This window comes from Dasypus novemcinctus, chromosome 25 (assembly GCF_030445035.2).
Source record: "Dasypus novemcinctus isolate mDasNov1 chromosome 25, mDasNov1.1.hap2, whole genome shotgun sequence".
NCBI lineage: Eukaryota > Metazoa > Chordata > Mammalia > Cingulata > Dasypodidae > Dasypus > Dasypus novemcinctus.
The window spans coordinates 34126863-34153049 of NC_080697.1; the positions used below are offsets into that span (position 1 = coordinate 34126863).

Consider the following 26187-nt stretch of genomic DNA (forward strand, 5'->3'; position numbering starts at 1 on the left):
ACTCCCTTAGGAAATGCCTAATCATCTTCCACAGTGGCTGTACCGTTCTATTTTCCCCCAATAGTGAATAAGCATTCTTATCTCTTCATATCCTTTCAAACATTTACAGTTTTCCAATTTTTTAATAGCAGCCTGTCCAATAGGTATGAAATGATATCTCATTGTAGTTTTGATTTGCATTCCCCTATTCACTAGTGATGTTGAACATTTTTTCATGTGTTTCTTTGCCATTTGTATTCCTTCTTTGGACAGTCTTTTCAAGTCTTTTGCCCATTTTTAAACCAGATTCTTTGTCTTTTTATTGTTGAGTTGTATGTTCTCCTTATAGATCATGGATATTAAACCTTTATCAGATATGTGACTGCCAATTATTTTCTCCCATTGAGTGAACTGCCTTTACACCCTTTTAGACAAAGTCCTTTGAGGTGCAAAAGTGTTGAATTTTGAGGAGGTCCCATTTATCTATTTTTTCTTTTGTTGCTTGTGCTTTGAGCATAAGGTGTAAGAAACTACTGCCTACCACAAGATCTTGAAGATGTTTTCCTACACTTTCTTCTAGGAGTTTCATGATCGTTCTTTTTATATTTATGTCCTTGATCCATTTTAAGTTAATTTTTGTATAAGGTGTGAGATAGGGGTCTTCTTTCTTTCTTTTGGATTTGGCTGTCCAGTTCTCCCAGCACCATTTGTTCAATAGACTGTTCAGGCCCAGCTGGGTGGGCTTAACAGCCTTGTCAAAAATCACTTGACTGTAGATGCGAGGGTCAATTTCTGAGTTCTCAATTTGGTTCCATTGGTCAATCTGTCAGACAGACTTTTAACTGTGCTCTGAGTACAGGGCCTGAGGCATATTTGGCCTTCAGTAAACAAATGAATTCAAAGTAGAGCTAACAGTATTTGGTTAGTGGGAACACAGAAAATTCTAGGGAGAGGAAAAACCATATTTAATGCTATCTTTGAGACTTTACAAAAGTTCTAGAGCTTTGGAGAATGACTGTCCTGGTTCCCTTCACCCCTCTCAGGAATGCAGTTGTTGAACCCTGACAATCTCTTAACCATTATGTGAGGAAGTTAATCATACAGAAGAGAGTAAAATTTATGATCTAACAATATTTGCAATTTGGATTTCATATTATGAAATGTTGCACTTGTGATAACCAAGTAAGTATTATTCAAAACTAAATCCAATTTAAATACTCTGGAAGGTTTATTTCCTGGTTGATTTTCAGAGCCTCCACTAACATATAGAAGCCTCTAGAGTAAGAGTTGGAGGGGCCTTCTATACTCACAGGGGAATCCCACAATCATTCTCAGTCTGTCTCTAACATGAAGGTAACACTCATTATTCTCCCTCATAAGACAATCAGAGACCATATCCGTGAAGGCACTCTATAAACCATAGGTGCTAAGCAAATGTTAAACATCATTTGTGAAGCTCTATCCTAAAGCAAGTAAACATGCACATTTCTTTTATATAAATACTGATGCTTAGCCATAGAATTTTCTTACAGCTAGGAACACCAGTTGCCTTAAGCAGCAGGCTAATAAGTCATGCAAATCGTGGTTTTGCCACTCATTGCAACACCCAAGATGCCAGGCAACCTTGTCTTTCATAGGAAGGATCTGTCCCTAATGAGCTAAAGGCAGTGATGGAGGACACTCCATCTCAGAGACCTGTAAGGCCAGGAGACTATGTTCCTTTCTTCTTTTCAGTACCTCCAATGATCAGGACCTGAGCACGCAACTTCCCCATCCTCGGCTTCCAGTCCCAGAATCTCCAACCCTGACAAGGGACCCTGGACTTGAAGACAAAGCTGAAAAGCAACATAGGTTTACATTTGGAAGATGTGACAGCTTGAAGTTCTTTTATGAATCCCAAAAAGAAAAAGCTTATGTTCTTGTTGGCGTGAGAACATTTTGATCGGGCTACATCAGTGAGACGTGATTCAGTTTGAGTCTCCGCCCTCTTGCTGGGTCTGATATAAATGGAGACACTGAGGGACGTGCAGGAAGAGGGAGTGCTGCCATTTTTGACCCTGCCATGTGAGAGAGGACTTGAGGATCGCTAGCAGCCAAGGCTTGAGCACAAAGCCGGCAAAAGGCTGGGCCCACAGGGCAGTTAGAGGCTGAAAAGATGAGCCATATGCCCACAGCTGAACTTGGAAAGAAAGGAGAGCAGCAAAGACTGAGAGAGGAGGCCCAGAAAGAGACAAGCCCTCTGCCTGCTCACCCACAGCTGAGCTCCAGGAGGCGGCAGATTCTGGAAAAGAAAGCTGGGACCTCGACAGAGATTGGGGCCTTCTTTGCTATGTAGCAGGACACCAGTAGCTGACTTTGGTGAGAAAGCATCTCTGCCGATGCCCTGATTTGGACATTTCACGGCCTTGGAACTGAAGTTTTCACCCTTAATAAAATCCCCATTATAAAAGCCAACCCGCGAAGCGGGTGTGGCTCAAACGATTAAGCGCCTCTCTCCCACATGGGAGAATTCAGTTCCTGGTGCCTCCCAAAGAGAAGATGAGCAGTCACAGAGAGCACATAATGAATGGACAGAGGGCAGAAAACGAGCAACAATGAGGTGGGGGGGATAAATAAATCTTAAAAACAAAAAGCCAACCCATTTCTGGTACTTTGTGTCGGCAGCCCTGTGGCAAACAAAGACAGAAGACAATAGATGAAGTGCTGTATTTTAAACTTAGGTAGATTTTATGTTACAGTTAACTGTGAGCCTGCTTTATCCTGCTGAAGGGCAGAGGAAAGAGAGCCAACCAGAAGGCCTGTGCTCTAAGACGCATTCTGGCTCCTCCCCTACCTTTCCCACAGCACCTTTCCCATCAGGCAAACCTGCCCTGCTGACCTCACAGCATTTTAATGAGATGCCAAAGACACAATGTCAGTGGAAAGGAATTGTAGAATTATTTAACTACATTGATATCTAGAAGCCAAAAGGGAGACGGCTCACCTGCATCGCAGAGGCTGCTGGAGGGACCATGTTGGGCCACCAAGTGGAGAAGCCTTTTTTCTTGGTGTGTATCTGCCTGGAGGATATTCAAGTGGAAAACACCATGGAAAAGGCACAGTTGGAACCAGACCAATTTGACCTTGAGCCTTGGCTCCATCATTCTGCCATGGAACAGCTCCGTGGCCATGGGCGGGTCCCTTCACCTGTTTCCTCATCTGTAATGTGGAGAGACTACTACTACCTACTTCATGGGGTTATTTCCAGCTGAAATGAGAGACTGGGTGTGGAAAGCGCTGCCAGTGGTGGAGTACCGCCTATAACGTCTGCATCTTCCCAGTTCAGGCTGGCCCTGGCGAGATGAGCGAGGGAGAAGGGCATCCAGAAGGGCAGGCCTTGGGTGAGGTCGGCTTTCAGCACTTTAATCACAACCCCAGCCCCTCACAGCCTGTTGAAGCAAAATCTGTGGTTATTGCTTCCATGGTGATGATAGCTGCCTTCCCAGGCAGTTTCTTTCAAATCTATTTCTCGTTTGAATGATTTAGAAGCAGCTGAGAATCAGTCATTCCGGTTTCTTTATTTTCTCTTGACATAAGACAAATGAATTCAATTTAGGAATCATGCTTTCCATTATGTCTCACAGGAGAGAGAAAGAAGAGGAGGAAGCCTATGTTTGGGACTAGGAGAAGCTGATGGATCTATTAAGTTGGTGCAAAAGTAACTGCAGTTTTGCAATGTTGAAATTCACTGTTTGATACGGACACACTTTCTTAAATAAATGTGGTTTGTTATACATCGTTTTAATGTGCATTTCTCGCTTTATGTTTTTTGCTAATGACATCCTACTTGCTGTTTATTTTATATCTATTTTAGACTATGGAAATGACGTTAGATAAAAAACAAATTTGAGCGATTTTTCTTATTTGAGATCAAAATGGGTCATAAAGCAGCAGAAACAACACGCAACATCAACAACACATTTGGCCAGGAACTGCTAATGAACGTACAGTGCAGTGGTAGCTCAAGAAGTTTTGCAAAGGAGACAAGAGACTTGAAGATGAGGAGCGAAGTGGCCAGCCATTGGAAGTTGACAGGGACCAACTGAGAGCAATCATCGAAGCTGATTCTCGTAAACTAAATGAGACGTTTGCCGAAGAACTCAACACCAACCGTTCTACAGTCGTTCAGCATTTGAAGAAAATTGGAAAGGTGAAAAAGCTTGAAAAGTGGGTGCCTCATGAGCTGACTGAAAATTTTAGAAATCATCATTTTGAAGTGTTTTCTTCTCTTATTCTACACAACAACAATCGGATTGTGATGTGTGACTAAAAGTGGATTTTATACAACCAGAGATGACCAGCTCAGTGGTTAGACTGAGAAGAAGTTCCAAAGCACTTCCCAAAGCCAAACTCGCACACACAAAAAAATGTCATGGTCACTGTTTGGTGGTCTGCTGCCAGTCTGATTTACTACAGCTTTCTGAATCCTGGTGAAACTGCTGCGGCTTGCTCTGTCAGTGGCGGTGGGGTCTGGCTGTGGACAAGGGGTCGGTCCAGCTTGGGACGAGGGGTCGGTCCGGCAGCAGACGAGGGGTCGGTCTCACAGGGGTTGCGCGGTTCGGCTGACGGGGTCGCCCGGCAAAGCCGGCGACGAAGGGGTCGCCCGGAGAAGCAGGCGACGAACTGGGGACAAGGAGGCCAGGCCCTTGTCGGGGGCTCTCAGGACTGGAGGGCACACGGCAGAAGAACTACCGCGGAGACGAGGTAAACACGCAGGTCCAATTTTATTGAGGAAGTGGCTACAGTCTTATATGGGCTGGGGAAGGCTGATTGGTCGAAGCTTATGCCATGTTCTGATTGGTTGCCGCAAGCAGTTACTGGGGAGAAAGGTCAGTGGGAGGTACTGGAAGGGGGAGGGGTGGTGATTAGGGATTGGCTGTTGCTGTTGCTGGGGGAAGTGGCAGGGTTTAGGGATTGGGGGCTGCTGTTGCTGGGGTAGAGGGCAAACTTGAGTTTCCCGCCTTGCGCCTGGCTGTTGCTGCTGTCGGGGTGGGGGGGGGGCGAAAGGCAGACTGGAGTTTTCCGCCCTGCGCCTGCGCAGGGAGAAAGAAGAAGAAGGGTGTTGCCTCATAAGGCATCGTGTGGCGCTATCCGGGAGGAGGGGCGGCCGCGGAAGCATGGCTGCCGAGAAGGGGAGACCCGAGGGCACCCTGCGCCCATGCCGAGCTCCCTTCAGGGGTGGCGGTGAGTCCGACCAGCCACCCTATTATGGGGGCAGCGGCTTGGCCTGCCGCGGCTGCTCCCCCACCAGCCAGGCCAGCAAACCACACTTCAGCCCGAGGGGTGACCGCAGTGAAACCATTACATCTGAGAAATATGCTCAGCAAATCAATGAGATGCTCTGAAAACTGCAATACCTGCAGCCAGCATTGGTCAACACAAAGGGCCCAGTTCTTCTCCACAACAACGCCCGACTGCACGTCACACAACCAATGCTTCAAAAGTTGAACGAATTGGGCTATTGAAATTTTACCTCATCCGCCGTATTCACCTGACTTCTTGCCAAAGGACTACCACTTCTTCAAGCATCTCGACAATTTTTTGCAGGGACCTCTTTCCAAGAAGTCGTTGAATTCCAAAGAACAGATTTTTATGCTGCAGGAATATACAAATTTATTTCTCATTGGCAAAATGTGTTGATTATAATGGTTCCTTTTTTGATTAATAAAGATGTGTTTGAACCTAGTTATAATGATTTAAAATTCACCATCTGAAACCGCAATTCCTTTTGTACCAACTAAATGCAATTTAGCGTCTTCCGGGGTAGGGCTGGGATGAGCTATTAGAATCCACCTAACCCCAAGACCCCACCCCCAACTCCCTCCTGTCCTAGCCCAGTGTGGCTGGAGCCCCCCTTCCTTGAACATACCTCATTTAATTCTTTAACCACTTTTTTTTTCCTTCAGTCAGTCAACAAATATAAATTAGACAAACCCCCTCGCCTCTCAGTGCCTTTCAAGAGGAGAAGACAGATAATAACCAAAATAAAGAAAATACTGTTTGAGGGTAGTAAATGACATGAGAAAATGTAACGCAGGGAAGGCAGACAGGGAATATGGGAGGGGTGACATTGTTAATAGTGTTGTCAGGGAAAGGTCTCCTGGGAAGTGACAGCTCCTAAGAGACACTGTTGTCCCATTGCATTGATGAAAAAGTCAAGTTCCTGGGAAGGGAAATGACTTGCCCAAGGCCACTGGCTGCCGAGCTCTTCCATGCTCCCTGAGCACATACTCTCCTCTTAAGCCACAAGGCACACATGATGAGAGAACAGGAGCTCAGCTAGATTAAGAAACTTACTCAAGGTCACATAATCGGTAGTTAGTAATTAGAAGAGCTGGGATTCAAATCTGGGTCTGCCTTGACTTAAAACTTACACCCTTCACCCGTTCACAGCACTGCCTCCCAGACTGAACTAAAACATGCCTCCTGGCTCCCCAGACAGGGGTTTCACATGTGGCCAAGAGAGTGATGAAAGAGTTCTTCTAGTTGAGGTTATCAAGAAAAGCTTCCTGGAGGAAGAGGCATTGTGATAGGCCTTGAAGGTTGTGTAGGAGTTCAGTGGCTAGAGAAATGAGGTTGGGGGGAAGAGTGGATAAATGCAGGTAGCAGAGAAAGGCGTGTTTGGAAGATAGTGAATAAACCGGTTTTACAAGACTCGTGTGAGGGAACAGTGGGACCTGCAGCTGGAAGAGGGGGTGGGGTGAGATTGCAAAGGGCTTGAGTGACTTGGGGAGAGCAGATATGTTGTTGGCTCCTCATCTGAGTGCTTTGCTGTAACTTCTGCCTGAGATATTTCATATGTGTGAACAGTGATGGCTCCAAAATAGCTATGTACATCCATCTCCAAGCCATCCTTCAGCACTGCCACTGTCCACAGGAAATGTTCTGTGTCCAGACTCACTGATGTGGCACGGGCTAGATGCCAGAGGAGGACCCAGGAGTCCACAGAACACTCAGGCGGGCCAGGCGGCTCGGCTCAGAGGGCGGCCTGAGCAGGGGTCCTCGGGTTCCAAGTCGCCGTGGGAAACCCTCAAGGAGGAGGTCAGTACAGGGCTATCCATGTGTTTGCAGCTAAGGGGGCTGCAAGTGCTCCCCCACCACAGGCTCCACCAGCCCGTGAATGAATTAATTCCTAACTCTGTCAGGGACCTTGGTCAGCCTCCACCTTCCCCTGCCCCCAATCCTTCTTGTCTCTCTTCTCTTCCCTTTTCTTTCCTTCTTCCCCTCTTTGCTGGATTCTGGCAAGTGCTTTGAGTTAACTCCTTTCACAGTCGCGGATCCTGAAGCATCCTGCTAAGTTTTGGGACTCTGTGGAAGCAGCAACTTCAGAGAGGAGAAGGGCTCTCCCTTGGGCTGGGATCTTTTCAGCCGAAACCTGAGCTTAGTGCTGACCCTGCTTTCCCCAGGAGAGCTGGGGCACCTGTCAGTGCAGGTAGAGGTGATGCAAACAGGATCCCCATCCAGCTCGGAAAGGATGAACATCCAGGGGAGATGCTGAGATGGTTTGAAGCTTTATGGACCCCAGAAAAGGATGTTCTTAAAGTTAATCCATTCCTGTGGATGTGGACCCACTGTGAGTAGGATCTTTTGGTGAGTAGGAGCTTAAGTTAAGATGTGACCCACCTCGTTCAGGGTGGGTCTTTTTTTTAAAGATTTATTTATTTATTTATTTATTTCTCTCCCCTTCCCCCCCCACCCCAGTTTTCTGTTCTCTGTGTCTATTTGCTGCGTGCTCTTTGTCCGCTTCTGTTGTTGTCAGCAGCACAGGAATCTGTGTTTCTTTTTGTTGCGTCATCTTGTTGTGTCAGCTCTCCATGTGTGCGACGCCATTCCTGGGCAGGCTGAACCTTCCTTCGCGCTGGGCAGCTCTGCTTACGGGTGCACCCCCTGCATGTGGGGCTCTCCCATGTGGGGACACACCTGTGTGGCGCCCCACTCCTTGCACGCATCAGCACTGCGTGCGCATGGGCCAGCTGCACACGGGTCAAGGAGGCCTGGGGTTTGAACCTTGGCCCTCCCATGTGGTAGGCAGACGCCCTAACCACTGGGCCAAGTCCGCTTCCTAGGATGGGTCTTAATCCTCTTACTGGGAGTCCTTTATAAGAGAATGAAATTCAGACAAAAGGAAGGGAGAGAAAGCCACAGAAGCTGAAATCAAGGAAGCCCAGAGGAGAAAGAGGAGCCCAGCAGATGCTACCATGTCCCTTGTCATGTGACAGAGAAATCCAGGATCACCAGTGGTCAGGTCTTCAGGGAAGAAACATTGCCTGATGGTGCCTTAATATGGACATTTTTCTCAGCCTTGGAACTGTACACTTGTAAGCTAATAAACCCCCATTGTAAAAGTAACCCATTTCTGTTATATTGCTCTTGGCGACCTAGCATACTAAAACAGATGTCCAGTAGGAGAGTTGGACCTTCAGAGCCATCCTGCCAAGTGCAGCATGGGAGAAGAGAGGCAGAGCAGGCATTTGTGGGAAATCAGGGAAAAGCAACAGATACAAGAGTAGAGGAACCATATTTAGCAGCTCTGCTTGCCTTATGAGACAGTTCTAACCCCCTTCCCCAATTCCTCCCATCGAGGGGACCCCTAAAGAGAGGGACCCACACATTGGGGAGCCCAGGGGCTGGTTGTTACATAGGCAAGCACCACTGAGTTCTTGAAAAAGGGAGGAGAGGTGAATCCTGGCAAAGGGGAAGATATCCTCCTTGTTTAGCAGATGGGGGGCAGGGAGAGTATCAGGCCCTGTGATGTTACTGTCAGCATGGCCATATTTGAACTCGCCCACTGGTGGTGTCTGAGCCCCACCACTTAGATGCCCCCTATCTGGAAAAACTCATGCCAGCTAGCACAGAAAAGAGAAGGGCAGGAATAGAGGAAAGACCTCCTATGTCACTTGGGGCTCTTCAGAGGAACAGCTAATCCCAGCACCTGCAGACACAAGATGACAGTTTTTAGATCAGCGTTCAGAGGGACTGGAGGTAGTCAAACACCTGCTGGCCATCTGCTCAGCAGGGATTCTGGGGAAGGAATGCAAGCACTGGGTGGGGAGCTGATGTAGAGTAATTCCCTGCTACTTCTAGTGGGGTCCCTGGATGAACAGCAGCATCAGCAGGAGCTGGCAGCTTGTTGGAAGTACAGCATCTCAGGCCTGACCCAGGTCTGCATTTTAACAAGATCCTCAGGAGATCTGGGTACACTGTGAAGGTGAGAAGCACCATACTTGATGGTCTCTAAGGCCTCCTTGATGGTCTCTAAGACCTCTTCTTACCCACAGGGTCTGATTCTACTCATTGTCCTTCTAGTTGGGAGAGGGACTGGTTGGGCACGGTGCTTCCCAGCTCCCAGGCCAAAGAGCAGGGAGCCACAGCTCTATCCCCTCTATTAGTTCCCAGGGCTGCCTAAGCAAATGACCACGAACTAGGTGGCTTCAAACAACCAACTTTATTCTTAGAGGATGAAAGTCCAAAACCAAAGTGCTGGCAGGACTGGTTCCTTCCAGAGGCTCTAAGGGAGAAACTCTTCCATTCCTTTCCCCCAGCCAGCAACCCTTGGCGTTCCTTGGCTTGTAAGGGCCTCACGCCAATCTCTGCCTCTGTCTTCCCTTGACATTCTTCCCTGTGTCTCTGTATTCTCCTCTTCTTCTAAAGACATCAATCATGGAATTGAGACTCACTCTAAATCCAGGGTGAGCTCATCTTGAGATCCTTAACTAAATTATATCTGCCAAGACCCTTTTTCAAAACCAGGTTACCTTCACTGGCTTTGGGTGTCAGGACTTGTACATATATTTTAGGGGCAATTATTCAACCTAATATACCCCCAATCCCATTCCTTCTCCCACAGTTTCCTGGAGGATCATGCCATGTCATGGTTCAGTTCCTCTCCTCCCCTTCCTCCTCACTCCTTACCAGAGGCTGGAGTGTGGTTGGACAGATGACAGTAAAAGTAAAGAATGAAAACTGGCTATAGACAGGCATGTTGAGATATACCAGAAAGGTTCCAAAGTGTTGTACCCAGGATCCTCAGTTGGCCAGTTAAAATTTTGTCTAAATGTGCCTCCCTAAGCCTGTCTGGAAGGGATGGGTGCAGCCTTGGTCCTGGTTTCCAGGAGAGAGAATTTCAGGGAGTGTAGTAATATTCTTGATAGATAACTTAGCAGCAGGCAATAACACATACTGAGCCCATCTATGGGCAGAGCAAGATTTTGGAGCATGAACTGGCTCAGGGCCAGTACTGAGAAATGTAGAACTTAGGCATTATTTTAGTTTGCCAAAGAGCTCCTGGTGCAAAGTATCAGAAATGGGTTGGCTTTTATAATGATTTACTTGGGGTAAAAGCTTACAGTTCCAAAGCCATGAAAAGCCCAAACCAAGGCACCATCAAAGATGCTTTCTCACCAAAGTTAGCTGCCACGTGTTGAAGCAAGATGACCACGGATCTCTGCCGAGGTCTCAGCCTTCCCCTCTGGGCTCACTCTCTCCTCTTGAGCTGCTCAACAGGCCCGGCCTCTTGGGGCTTCATGATTAAGCAATCCTCTAGCCCTCTCTTTTCCATGGCAGGATCAAACACGGCAACTTCCTTTTCCTGTTTCTGTCTGCCTCTCTCTGTGTGTCTCTGGGTTTATATCAGACCCAGCAAGGGGGCAGAGACTCAACCTGAGTCATGCCTGACTGCATAGTCCAATCAAAAACCCTAAAGAGGGAAGCAGATGTGGCTCAAGTGTTTGAGCCTCTGCCTACCATATGGGAGGACCTAGGTTTGATCTCTGGGGACTCCTGGTGAAAAAGAAGAGAAAGCGTGCCTGTGTGGCAAGCTGAGTGTCCACACGAGTGCCTGTGTGGTGAGCCAAGTGCCCATGAGGCAAGCCAAATGCCCGCACAGCAAGCTGAGTGCCTGCGCAATGAGCCAGTGCACCCATAATAGAGTCATGCAGCAAGATGATGATGCAACAAAAGAGAGACGAAGGGGAGAGTCAAGGTGAAGCACAGCAGAGACCAGGAACTGAGGTGGAGCAAATGACAGGGAACCTCTCTCCACGTCAGAGGTGCCCAGATTCGAATCCTGGTGAATTGTAGAGGAAAAAGATGAGAAGACAAAAAGAGAAATAGATACAGAAGAGTGCACACTGAATGGACAAAGACAGCAAAAAGCAGGGTGGGGGCAGGGGATGAGGAGGGGAAGAAAAAAAATCCCTAACGAGATCTTTTCAAGTAATTTAATCAAACGACCCTCAGCTAAATTTAATGCAATCAAAGGGTATCACACCCACAGGAGTAGATTAGTTAAAAAACAAAATCTTTCCCCTTTTGGGATTCATAAAATAATCTCAAACTGCCACAAGCATATATGTGAACAGAGGAGAGGATAGTTGATTGGGGTAAAGAATGGCAGAGTGGAAGTTCTGAGAACCCATTTCTATTCATTTGGCATTCAAGCTCTGTGCTGCTATAGGAAGACATCCCCTTATTCTGATGAATCTGTAATAGAATACTACTCATTTTTATTTCCCATACCAGTTTCTCCTTTCATTCTTGCCATAAATGTTTTCTCAGCTTCCATTCTATGCCAGGCACTGTGCTGGATGCTGGGAAACTAAAATAAACCAAGGAGCACAGTGGTTCCCTCCAGGAGCCCTCAGTATGTGGTGGGAGGTAGAGGCATCATGACTGTAGCTGCCAAAATAGAGGCCAGACAAAGGGGCTGGGAAAACCTAGAAGGGAGCAAGCCAGTTCTGCTTGGGGAGGTGAGGAAAGATTTAACTGAGGATGAAGGCTGGCTGAGAGTTAGCCAGGCTGGCAGGGGGGCAAGGTACATTTCAGGCAGGGGGCCACACATACACAGATGCTCAGATCCACCAGAGGGCCTGGTACATTCCAGAAACGGCAGGTGGTTCTGTTACTAGAGCACAGGGTACATATGAGTGTGTGGGGAGAGTGGGGGGAGATGAATCCCAAGCATTTAACTGGAAGGGGAGTCAGGGTATGACTGTAGATGAAAGTGACCTGGTCAGAATTGATAGGTTATCAATGAGTGTTTGACTGAATGAATGAATAGATAGATAGATGGATGGATGGATAGATGGATGGATGAAGAAATGAACCAATTAGTAGGGCTCATACCATGCTAGATGTTATAGACAATTCAAAACAAATAAAATAATAGTAACAACCAGTTGTCCTGGGAGTTTACAGTCCTCCTCTGTTGGCAGCTAAGTGTGGTCAGAGTAGATGACATCACAGAAGGGCCCGACACTGTTTTTCCTCTCTCAGCACTTTCTTTTTCCACAGATTCTGCCAGCATATAGCACTCTGTTCATCAGGCTAGAAGAGGCCCTGACTAATGCTTACTTGGCAGTAATTTTCCCTGCTCCCACAGCTTCCTGCCCTTCCCTACTGGACTCTAAGAGACCCGCTGGCACTGGGTGGCCAATGGAGGCAAGGAGTTCCCAGACGTGGGGAGTTAACCATCCTCTACACCCCCAGGCCTTCCTGTCTCATTTGGCTTCTGGAGAGCTGGGACAGCCATAAATGAGAAGGAAGACAGGGAGCTTCCTTGTATACCTACTGCCCACCCCTGGCAGATGAGGCCTTGTTCTGCTTCCAGATCAAGCAACCTGGAGTTCTCAGAAGGTTTCCCAGGACCTCAGCATTTCCTCAGATGGCTGAAGGACAGTCAACATTACAAGCTTTCCTGAGCTCAGAGGTCCTTCCTCCTGGTGGGAAAGGCTGGGGGGGGTGGGGGTGAGGAAGGACAGGGTGAGGTAGGGCTAAGTCAATACCCCTTGATGTAGAGGAAGAGCAGACCCTGGGCCCTTCCCTACCTGAAGCTGGGACTGCCTGAGGCATGGAAAAGCAGGGCAATTCCCAGGAAAGAACAATGGCTTCAGGTCATGCAGACACAGATCCAGGTAGCCTCTCCACTGTCTGGTTAAGAGTCTCTGAGCAGGTTACCTAACCTCCTTGAACCTTAGTTCTTTCATTGGTCAAATGGAGAAGGAAGCATTTGTCTAGAAAGGCTATTGTGGAGGCTGAGGAAATAACACTGTGTCTGAATGTTCAATTTTTTTCTTATAGGGCTTGCACTATAACAGGAAGCCACAGACAAGTGGAGGAATGTACTCTCACCCTTCATCCCACACTCTCCTTTCCAGATAGGGGGCTGCATACTCTTCATCAGTATCACTGTCAGATATTTGCTGGTGCCTCTAATTCTTCTGAGTCACACACTGGATGTGCCTTCTCATCCTCAGGAAGGCTTACAGCCCACAGCTGCCCCTCTGGACAGCAGGGCTGTACTTGGGGGTGCTGTAAGAGAAACTACTGTGGGGGGTAAGGGAAAGAGAACTCGTGTTCACTGACTACCTGGGAAGCTCCAGAAGCTTTATATTCAACACATTATTTAATCCTCACAGTGCTCACATTTTACAAATGGGAAATAATAAAAGCTGATACTTCTAGTGATATCTGTCCTAGGTTGAGTTCCCCAAAAGCAGACCCTGGAATGAAGATTCAAATACAAATAATTTATTAAGGTCAAGAGTTCAGGAGAAACTGGGAAGGAAACAGGGTGAACAGGACAAGGAAGGGGAAGAAGTCAAGAAAGGATATGATCTCAGAAAGTCCTAGCCAGGAAGCAGATTTTGCCCAATGAATAGGGCGTCTGCCTACCACATGGGAGGTTCAAGGTTCAAACCCAGGCCCTCCTGACCTGTGTGATGAACTGGCCCATGCTCAGTGCTGATGCGCACAAGGAATGCCGTGCCGTGCCATGCCGTGCAGGGGTGTCCCCCGTGTAGGGGAGCCCTATGCACAAGGAGTGCACCCCATAAGGAGAACCGTCCAGCGTGAAAAAAGTGCAGCCTGCCCAGGAATGACTCAGCACACACAGCAAGATGACGCAACAAAACGAAACACAGATTCCAGGTGCCGTTGACAAGAATACAAGTGGAAATAGAAGAACACATAGCGAATGGACACAGAGAGCAAACAACTTGGGCGGGGGGGAGGGGGGAGAAAGGAAGGGAGAGAGAGGAAAAAAAAGGAAGTCCCTGCCTCTGTCAGATCCCAAGTGAGTGCCTGGGAGTATAAATTATACCTCCAAGTTTACCCCAATTCAAGAAAAGAGCGCTGGCTGTTTCCTCAAGCCAGTCTCTGGATAAGGGTCCCTCCTGGGAGGGGTGTGGTAAACATCAAGTCACTCCCACCTTTCAGAGCAAAGTGGGCAAAGTGGCTCCTGGAACCTAGAGCCCGAGGGCAGTGCTAAGGATGGTAGAAGAAAAACTGGTAGAAGTAAGAACTTCTGGTTGACCAAAGCAGTGGCATAATATGTTCCAGGGTACCACAAAACTTTGAATAACTGTAAAAACTGGCAGAGCCATCTTCCTCAAAACTCTGGAAAACAGGAAATGTGTTGCAATAAATAGGCGAGTGCTGAATCAAGAAAAGCAGCTTGAAAAATGGTAGGTGAAGCTCCTCCCCTCCCCCTCCCCAGTGTGGTGTAGAGTCAGGCCCATACTGTGGTCTCTGATGAGCGTGCCAGTCTAACAGGTAGAAACCTGAAAGATTGAACAACGGAACTGGTCTCAGGCTCGCCCTCCCAGAATTTGTACTGATGGCAGAGAAACAGCTTGCAGAGAGCTAAAGCAATGAAAAAAATAATTTAGCTGAAACAGCTGAGGGCCAAGGACTACCTGCATTAAGTCATAAAATAGAGCATTCAGGAGCAGGTGAAAGTCTATTTCAAAGGGAGTAGAGGGGGCATTTGAATTCCTGTAAACTGGAATTCCTAAGACAACAAGCAAGTACAAATTCAGGACAAGAAGCAGGCACCACACAAGCTCAGAAAAGACAGAGGAGGCGGGGCAAGATGGTGTCCGAGTAAGTACACCATTGTCATCTCTCCTGCAAAGGACCAGCTGAATGGTGACAGAATCCTGCCGGAGCTGGCTGTTTTGGGAACCTACAAAGTAGGAGGTGTCTGGATGTCGATCTGGAGAGACTGCAACAAAATTAGTGCTTCCTCAAGGTTTAGAATCTATGACTTGATTCCAGTGGGGAGTGATTGGTCTCATCCAGATCTGGTTCCTGAGAAAAAGTTTATGAAAGGGAGAGTACTACTTTTATTAATACATATAAATTATAGTTGGAACACAGTTCTTTATTCTTGCAAAGTATGCAGAATAATTGAAACATTTAAAAATTCTTTTAATATTTGTAGCTAATTGTTGCAGAATTTAAAAAATAAATTTTAACCTGGAAATAAAAAAAAAAAAAAGAAATAGGACCCTAAATTTTGCATTCACGTGAGGCTAAACCTTCTTCACAGAAAGGCTAAGCTCTGAGGGAAATCAGCAGTCAAAGCAGACCTAATTTGCAAAGACTGTGAAAGGTGATTTTTGCTTTGGTTTGTTTCTGTTACCTCCTGGAAATCAAATAAATCTCTGTCCTATCACTATCTGGATACAAACTTAAGGAACAGGCAGCTCAGGGACTTAATTCCAGAATTAACCCTTTAGAATACTAAAATATACAGTGTGCAACAAATAATTACAAGAAAAAGAAGCAGGACATGATTGCCCACCCAAAGGAACAAGATGAAAATCTGGGAAACATCAATGAAGAAGACCAGACTTTGGACATAATGGAAAAAAAGACTTAAAATATGATCCTCACACTCAAGGAGATCAAGGAAAACACAGAGAAAGAACTAAAGGATATGAGGGAAACAATGCATGCACAATATGATAATCTTAATAAAATTTCTAGAGATAAAAAAATTTTAAAGGAACCAAACAGAACTTCTGGAGTTGAAGACCATAATAACTGACATGAAAAAAGTCTCTAGAGGGTTTCAGCAACTAATTGTAGCTGGCAAAAAAGTCAGTGGCCTCAAAGACAAGTCAATTGAAATGATACTGGCTGAGGAATATAAAGAAAAAAGAGTTTTAAAAAGTGAATAGAGCCTAAGAGACCAATGGGATACCATCAAGCATACCAATATATGCATTATGGGAGTCCTAGAAGGAGAAGAAAGAAAGAAAGGGGCAGAAAGAATAACCAAAGAAATAATGGCAGAAAACTTCTTAAATTTAATGAAAGAAATGAATATGCATATTCAAGAAGCCCAGTGAGCCCCAAATTTATGCCCCAGACACATAGCAGTCTAACTGTCCAATGCCATGGACAAGGAAAGCTGAAAAAAGAAGGAGTGAGTCATGTATGAGGGAGTTCTGATAAGATTAGGTACTGATTTCTCATCTGAAACCATGGAGGCAAGAAGCAGGGAGACAAAATATTTCAAGTGCCAAAGAAAAAACAATTGCCAACAAAGAATTTTAGGTCCAGTGAGACTTTCTATAAAAAATGAGGGAGTGATTAAAACATTTACAGATACACAAAAGCAGAGACCGTTTGTCACCACCTGCCCTACAAGCAATGCTAAAGGGAATTCTTGAGAATAAAAGGAAAGAACACTAGATATGTGTATTAGTCAGCCAAAGGGGTGCTGATGCAAAATACCAGAAATCTGCTGGGTGTTACAAAGAGCATTTATTTGGGGTAGGAGCTTTACAATTACCAGGCCATAAAACATAAGTTACTTCCCTCACCAAAGTCTATTTCTGCATGTTGGAGCAAGATGGCTGCTGATATCTGTGAGGGTTCAGGCTTCCTGGGTTCCTCTGGGCTCAGTTTCTCTGTTTCCTCTACAAGGTCAGCTGTAGACTATGAGGCTGTCTCCACATAGCTATAGACTATCAGGTGAATGGCTCTGTCTCTTTCCCAGAGCTCCAGGTTAAGACTTCAGCATCAAACTCCAACATCAAAACTCCAACATCAGAAACCCCCAACTCGGTTCTTTGCCATGCCTTTTATTTGTGAGTCCCCATCCACTAAGGGGTGAGGACTCAACTCCCTCATCGTAACTCAGTTATGCCCAGGTACAGATCAGATTGCAAGCATAATTCAATATTTCTTCTTGGAATTCATCAATAATATTAAACTGCTACAATATGGATCAACGTGTCATAAAAAAATAAAGAGCTCTGGTAAAGGTGACCATATGGGTCATTACTAATGCCACTACTAATGTATGGGTTTTTTATATGTAACTCCACTTTGTACTTTTCACAGGTTCTAAAACTCAAAGGTATAAAAAGTAATGATAAAATATATAAATTATAATAAGCACAAAAAAGGTGGGGGGACAGAGAGGTCTAGGAAGCGTGTGTGTATATGCTATTGAAGTTAAGTTGATATCAAATAAAACACGATTGTTATAGATTTAGAATGCTAAATGATAGCCCTATGTACCCACAAAATATATGGAGAGAAAGAAATGAGAAAGAACTTAAAATGGTACAGTATGAAATTCAAATAAATGTAAAAAAATAGGCATTATGGAAGAATTGGGGTTCAAAAAAAGTATAAGACTTGGAAAGAAAAAATAGCAAAATAGAAGAAGATAATCCTGCATTCTCAGTAGTTACTTTAAATGTAATGGAATAAATTCTCCAAATCCAGAGATTTGCATAATGAATAAAAAAGCATGACCTAGCTAAATGTTGTTTACATACATGTGAAGGACTTTTACACAGAAAACTATATAACATTCCTGAAAGATGTTAAAGAGGACCTAAACTAATGAAAGGACATTCCATGTTCAAGGATTGGGAAGCAAAATATTATTAAGACATCAGCTCTACCCAAAGTGATTTACAGATTCCCTGCCATCCCAATTAAAGTTCCAACAGCTTTCTTTGCAGAAATGGAGATGGCAATCATCAAATGTATACAGAAGGATAAGGGCTCCCAAATAGCCAGAGCCATCTTGAAAAAGAAGAACAAAGTTGGAGGGCACACACTTCCCCATTTAAAACATATTACAAAGCCACATTCATCAAAACAGAATGGTACTTGCACAAGGACAGACATATAGACCAATGAAATCAAATTGAGAGTTCAAAAATCAGCCCTCAAAACTATGGCCAAGTGGGAGCCAATGTTGCTCAATGGTTGAGTGCTGGCTTCCCACTTATGAGGTCCCAGGTTCAATCCCTGACCCTGGTACCTAAAAAAACAAACAAATAAAAAATTATGACCACGTGATTTTTGACAAGGGTTCAAAATCCACTTAATTGACAAAGAATAGACTCTTCAACAAATGGTATTGGGAAAACTGGGGGTTCATATGCAAAAGAATGAATGAGGACCCCTACCTCATGTCATCTACAAAACTCAAGTCAATATATCAAAGGCTTAAATATAAGAAACAGAACTATAGAACTTCTTGGAGAAAATGTAGGGAAGCATCTTCAGGACCCTGTAGTTAGGTAATGGTTTTAGACCTTCCACCCAAAGCATGAACAACAGCAACAACAAAAACAGATAAATGGGACAGCTCCAAAATTAAAAACTTTTAGGCATCAAAAGACTTAATCATGAAAGCAAATTGACAAATGAAAGCATTTGGAAACCACATATCCAAAAGGGTTTAATATCCAGAATACATGAAGAAACCCTACAACTCAGCAACAAAATACAATCTAATTTTAAAATGAACAAAATAATTGAATAGACATTTCTCCAAAGAAGATATACAAATGCTAGAAAGTACAGGAAAAGGACACTCAACATCATTAGCCATTAGGGAAAGGCAAATCAAAATCACAATGAGATACCATTTCGCATGTACTAAAATGGCTATTATTATGAATTAGAAAACAGTAAATGTTGGGGAGGATGTGGAGAAAGAGGAACACTTGTTCATTGTTGCTGGGAATATAAAATGGCACAGCTGCTGTGGAAAATAGTTTGGCAGTTCTTCAAAAAGTTAAATAGAAAGAAAAGACAGGAGAGAGAGGCTTGGAAGAGAGTCTAGAAATGAAGATTATATCAGTAAAAATAACTAAAGTGTAAAGAGAGTAGTGAAAATAATATATGACAGGCAAGATCCAAAGGGCAAAATAGGTGAAATAAGAACTGCTTTTACAGTAATAACATTGAACGTTAATGAATTAAATTCCCCAATCAAAAGACACAGACTGATGGAATGGATAAGAAAATATGAGCCATCTATATGCTGTCTACAAGTGACTCACCTTAGACCCAAGGATACCAATAGATTGAAAGTGAAAGGTTGGAAAAAGAGATTCCACACATGCAGTAAACAAAACAAAACAGAACAAACAAAAAAAGCTGGAGTAATTATACTTATATTGGATGAAATAGATTTTAAAAACAAAACTGTTATTAGAAACAAGGAAGGACATAATATATTAATAAAAGGCAATTCACCAGGAAGAAATAACAATTATAAATGTGTATGTACCTAACCAGGATGCTCCAAAGTACAAGAGGCAAACACTAGCAAACCTGAAGGGAGAAATAGATGCCTCTACAATGATAGTTGGAGACTTCAGTACACCACTCTCAGTGTTGGAGAGAACATCTGGACAGAGGATCAGTAAAGAAACAGAGAGTTTGGATAATATGATAAATGGACTAAACCTAATGGAGAACATTGCACTCCAAAACAGCAGGATATACATTCTTCTCAAGTGTTCCTGGATCTTTCTCCAGGATAGATCATAAGTTGGGTCACAAAGCAGATCTCAATAAATTCAACAAGATCAAAATTATACAAAGCACTTCCTCTGATCATAATGGAATAAAGTGGAAAACAACAACAGGTGGAAAAGGAAAATTCACAAATACATGGAGATTAAATGACACACTATTAAAAATCAGTAGGTCAAAGAAAAAATTGTGAGAAAAATCAATAAATATCTTGAGACAAATGAGAATGAGAACACAACATATCATAATCTATGGGATGTAGTGAAGGAAGTACTAAGAGGGAAATTTATAGCCCCCAATGCTTACATTAAAAAAGAAGAAAAAACTAAAACCAATGACCTAACTACACAGCAGGAGGAGCTAGAAAAAGAATAGCAAACTATTCCCAAAGCAAGCACAAGGAATGAAATAACAAAGATCAGAGCAGAACTAAATGAAACTGAGAAAAAATAAACAATAGTGAGAATTAACAAAACCAAAAGTTGGTTCTTGAGAAGATTAACCAAATTGACAAACCCTTAGCTAGAATGACAAAGGAAAAAAGAGAGAAGATGCAAATAAAATAAAAAATGAAAAAGGGGACATTACTACTGACCCCACAGAAATAAAAGAGATCATAAAGGGATACTATGAACAACTGTATGCCAAAAAACTAGACAGTGTAGAAGACATGGAAAAATGTCTAGGATGTATGAACAACCTACACTGACCTTAGAAGAAATAGAAGACTTCAACAAACCAATCACAAGTAAAGAGATTGAAACAGTCATCAAACAACTCCCCAAAATGAAAAGCTCAGGACCAGCTGATTTCATGGGTGAGTTCTACCAAACATTCAAAGAAGATTTAATGACAATCTTATTAAAGCTCTTCCAAAAAATTGAACAAAAAGGAACACTACCAAACTCATTCTATGAAGCCAATATCACCCTAATGCCAAAGCCATATAAAGATATTAAGAAAAAAAGAAAACTACAGAACAATTTCCTAATGAATATAGATGCAAAATTCCTCAACAAAATACTTGCTAATTGAATCTAACAATACAATGAAATAATTGTTCATCATAATCAAGTGGGTTTTATACCAGGCATGCAAGGGTGATTCAACACAAGAAAATCAATCAGTGTAATACACCATGTCAATAAATCAAAGGAGAAAAATCACATGAGCCTATCAACTGACACAGAAAAGGCAACTGACAAAATACAGCATCCTTTCTTGATAAAAATGTTACAAAATATAGGAATTGAAGGATGCTTTCTCAACATGATAAAGGCTATATATGAAAAACTGACAGCTAACATACTCAATGGTGAAAGACTGTAAGCTTTCCTGTTGAGATCAGACACAAGACAAGAATGCCCACACTTACCACTGCTGTTCAATATAGTGCTAGAGGTTCTAGCTAAAGTAATTAAACAAGAAAAAGAAACAAAAGGCACCCAAATCAAAATGGAAGAAGTAAAACATTTACTATTCACTGATGACAAGATCCTATACCTAGAACATCCTGAAAAATCTCCAAGAAAACTGCTACAGCTAATAAGCAATTTTAGTAGAGTATCAGGATACAAGATTAATATGCAAAAATCAGTGGTGTTTCTTATACTAGGATGTGCAATCAAAGGAGGAAGTCAGGGAGGGGAAATTCCATTTATAATAGCAACTAAAAGAATTTAATATTTAGGAAAAAACTTAACCAAGGATATAAAGTATTTGCATTCAGAAAACTAAAATGTATTGCTAAAAAAATTTTTTTAAAAACTAAATCACCGGAAGAACATTCGATGCTCATGTATTGGAAGACTAAATATCATTAAAAGGTCAATTCTACCCTAATTGATGTACAGAATCAATGCAATCCTAATAAAAAATTCCACCAGCATTTTTTAAACAAATGGAAAACACAATTAGGAAATTTATTTGGAAGTGTACAGGACCTCAAATAGCCTGAAACATCTTAAAAAGGAAAAGCAGGGTGAGAGATGTGGCTCAAGCAGTTGTGCTCCCACCTCCCACATGGGAGGTTCCAGGTTCAGTTCCTGGTGCTTCCTAAAGAAAAACAAACAAACAACAAGCAGACAACAACAGAAAATGAGCAGTGAGCAAACAATGAGCAAACAGACGAGGGACTTTAAATCATATTATCTCTCTACAGTGATAAAAACAGTATAGTTCTGGTATAAAGATAGACACATAGACCAATGGGGCCAAACTGATGGTTCAGAAACAGACCCTCACATTTATGGTCAAGTTGATTTTTGACAAGCTTTTCAAATCCACCCAGCTGGGGTAGAACAGTCTATTCAACAAATGGTTCTGGGACAACTGGATATCCAAATCCAAAAGAAAGAAAGAGGACCCCTATCTCACACCTTATACAAAATTAACTCAAAATGGATCAAAGACCTAAACATAAAAACTAGAACCATAAAGCTCCTAGAAGAAAATGTATGAAAACACATTCAAGACCTAGTGGTAGGTGGTGAATTATTAAACCTTACACCAAAAGCATGAGCAACAAAAGAAAACATGGATAAGTGGGGCCTCCTCAAACTTAAACACTTTTGCTGCCCAGCGTGAAAAGAAAGAGCAGCCTGCCCAGGAATGGCACCGCCCACACTTCCCGTGCCGCTGACGACAACAGAAGCGGACAAAGAAACAAGACGCAGCAAATAGACACCAAGAACAGACAACCAGGGGAGGGGGGGAAATTAAATAAATAAATAAATCTTTAAAAAAAAAGACTTTGTCATGAAGGTGAAAAGGCAGCCCACTTAATGGAGGAAAATATTTGGAAACCATATATCCAATAAGGGTTTGATTTCCATTCTATATAAAAAGATCATAGCACTCTACAATAAAAGAGCAAGCAGGGAGAAGATGTGGCTCAAGCAGTTGAGTGCCTGCTTCCCACATGGAAGGTCTCAGGTTCAGTTCCTGGTGCCTCCTAAAGAAAACCAAACAACGAGCAGACAATGAGCACAAAATGAGCAGATAACAAGCAAACACTGAGCAAACAGACAAGGGAGCCAACTCAGGGGAGCCTATGTGGCTCAGTGGTTGAGTACTGGCCGCCCACAAATGAGGTCCAGGATTCAATCCCCAGTCCTGGTACCTAAATATATATATGTGTGTGTATATATATATATACATGTAGCTGTTTGATATGGTTTATGAATTCCAAAAATAGATATTGGATTATGTTTGTAAACTGGCTTGTACCTGGTCTGATTAAATTATGATAAGGGTTTTGATTGGGCCACATTAGTAGAATGTTGATAAAATTACAAGGCAGAGCCAGAAGAATTAGTTGGAGTTTTGATTCTGGAGTTTTGATGCTGGAGTCTTGAGCTGAAGCCCAGGGAAGTAAGCACACAAAAGAGCTTGGTAGGGAGGAAAGAGAGAAGGTTCTGGGAAGAGAAACAAGCTATTCACCTAAGAGTGTACAGCTGACTTTGTGGAGATAACAGAGCAGCTGAACCTGGAGAGAGGCAAGCCCTGAGAAGAGAGGAATCCAGGAAGCCTGAACCCTTACAGTCTTTGGCATGCCGTCTTGCTCCAACATGTGGCAATAAACTTCAGTGAGGGAGGTAATTTGTGCTTTATGGCCTGGTAACTATAAGCTTCTACCCCAAATAAATACCCTTATGAAAAACAACTGATTTCTGGCATTTTGCATCAGCACCCCTTTGGCTGACTAATGTATATATATGCACACACACACACACACAATATATGTATATACTAAATATATATATGCATATATAAAGGAAAAGCAAAGTTGGAGGACTCTCTTTCCAGACTTTCAATCATATTATCTATCTACACTGATAAAAACAGCATGGTGCTGGCATAAAGATAGACACATAGACCAATGGAACGAAACTGATGGTTCAGAAACAGACCCTCACATCTATGGTCAAGGTGATTTTTGACTAGCCTCTCAAACCCACCCAGCTGGGGCAGAACCCTCTACTCAACAAATGGTGCTGGGAGAACTGTATATCCAAATCCAAAAGAAAGAAAGAGGACCCCCATCTCTCATAAACAAAAAAACAAACAACAGGCAAACAAACAAAAAAAAACAAGTCAAGGGAGCTGACTGACTCAGTAGTTGTGTACAGCGTCCCATATACAAAGTCCCAGGGTTCAATTCCCAGCCCTGGTACCTAAAATAATAATAATAATAATAATAATAATAATAAGCAATCCAATTAAAAAATGGGCAAGAGACTTAAATAGACATTTCTCCAAAGAGGAAATGCAAATGGCCAAAGAGCATGTGAAAAAATGTACAATATCATTAGATATTAGGGAAATACAAATCAAAACGATAGTGAGATATCATCTCACACCACATAGAATGGTCATTACTTTAAAAAAAAACAATTAGTGCTGGAAAGGACGTAGAGAAATAGAAACACTCCTTCACTGTTGGTGGGATTGTAAAATGGTGCAGCCTCTGTGGAAGACAGTTTGGCGGTTCCTCAGGAAACTAAAGATTGAACTGCCATATGATCCAACAATTCCTCTACTAGGAATACATCCAGATGACCTAAAAATGGTGATGTGAACAATCATTTGCACACCAATGTTCCTAGAGGCATTATTCATAATTGCCAAGAGATGGAAACAACCCAAGTGTCCATCAACCAATGAATGGATAAACAAAATGTGGTATATACATATGATGGGATACTATGCTGCAGTGAGAAGAAATGAAATTGGGACACATACGATAAAATGGATGAATCTTAAAGACAGTATGCTAAATGAAATAAGTCACACACAAAAGGACAAATATTGCATGATCTCACAAATATGAACTAAATACAAAGAACAAACACATGGAGTTAAAACCTAGAGTATAGGTTATTAGGAGATAAGAGGAGGGCTGCGAAGGAATATTGATGCTAAATGTATGCAGACATTTTAATTAACTTGACTGTAAATGTGTGGAAATGGATCGAGTCGATGGTAACACATTATAGTGAGTAGCAGCTGATTTATAAATGGGATTGTGGCTGAAAAAGGTAGTTTAGGGATGTAAATGTCAATTGAAAGAAAACTAGAGTATAATCTATGGACTGAATAACAGTGAACCCAGAGGTGGATGAGAATTGTGGTTAATAGTACAAATGCAAGAATGTCTTTCTGTGAACTAGAACAGATGTACGCCACTATTGCAGGGTGGTAGGAATCTGGACATGGATAGGAAAGCACAATTCATGTAACCTCTAGACTATAGTTAACAGCAATAATGTAATATTCTTACATCAATGCCAAAGATATACTGTGTTAATAAAACGGGGGATGGAAAAATTTTGCCAAACATACACTATGGCCCATAGTGGTAATAGTCCAATGATACTATCTCACAATCTGTAACAAGTGTTCCACATGGTGTGGTGTATTGGTGAGGGGGTATTGTATGGGAATTCCACTCATGCGTATGATTGTTTTATAAGTTCACAACTTCTGTAATAAAAAATATGTTTTAAAATAACAGAAAAATCACATATCAGGAAGGTTGGTTTCTTTTTAAGTTAAAGTAGAGAACTACCATATGACTCAGCAATCCCACTTCGAGGTATATGCCTGAAAGTATTAAAAGCAGGGACTCCCACTGTCTATGTGCTGCAGCGGTTCTCCAGAATGTATTCGCCGGGTGCAGTGGATGTGCCACAATGATGGAAGAGTTTGTTGATGTGGGAGGGGTAGTGTGGGTGGGGTGGGGAGTATATGGGGAACTCATCTTTTTTGAATGTGATATTTAAAAGAAAATAAAGAAAAAAATGAAAAATAAATAAAAATAAAAGCAGAGACTTGAACAGATATTTGCATACTGGTGTTCATAGTGACGTTATTCTCAATTACCAAAAGATGGAAGCAACCTAGTGTCCATCAGCTGATGAATGGATAAACAAAACATGGTATATAAATACAATGGAATATTATTCAGCTGTGAAAAGGAATGAAGTCCTGATGCATGTGACTACATGGATGAACCTTGAGGACTTTATGTTGAATGCAATAAGCCAGACAGAAAAGAACAAATATTGTATAATCTCACTTATAAGAAGCAATTAGAAAAATTAAGTTCATAGTATCAGAAACTAGAATACAGGTTACCAGGGGCCAGAGTTGGGGTAGGGAAGGGGAAGTCAATGTTTAAATTACACAGTTTCTATTTAAGGTGATGGAAAAATTCTGATAATGCAATGTGCTGATGGTAGCACAATATTGTGAACATAATTAACAGCTCTGAATTATATATTTGAATGTGACTAAATGGAGACTTTTTAGATATACATGTTACTAGAATAAAAATTAAAAGAAAAAAACATAACATTGTACAACACAAATAGTAAATCCTAATGTAATCCATGGCCTATAGTTAACAGCACAATTATGATAAAATTCTTTTATCAAGTGTAACAAATGTACCACACTAATGTGAGGTGTTAAGAATAGGGGGGTATTATTCACACATTGCTAAAACATGGAAACAACCTAAGTGCCCGTCAACCAATGAATGCTTGAATAAGATGTGGCATATTCGTACGATGGAATATTATTCAGCTG

The 26187-nt window shown here is 42.7% G+C and overlaps 1 pseudogene; it reads left to right on the top strand.

The window, feature by feature from the left end:
- LOC101428133 (ras-related protein Rab-3A pseudogene) overlaps positions 1-26187 on the top strand; it is an 81208-nt pseudogene that overhangs the window by 23400 nt on the left and 31621 nt on the right.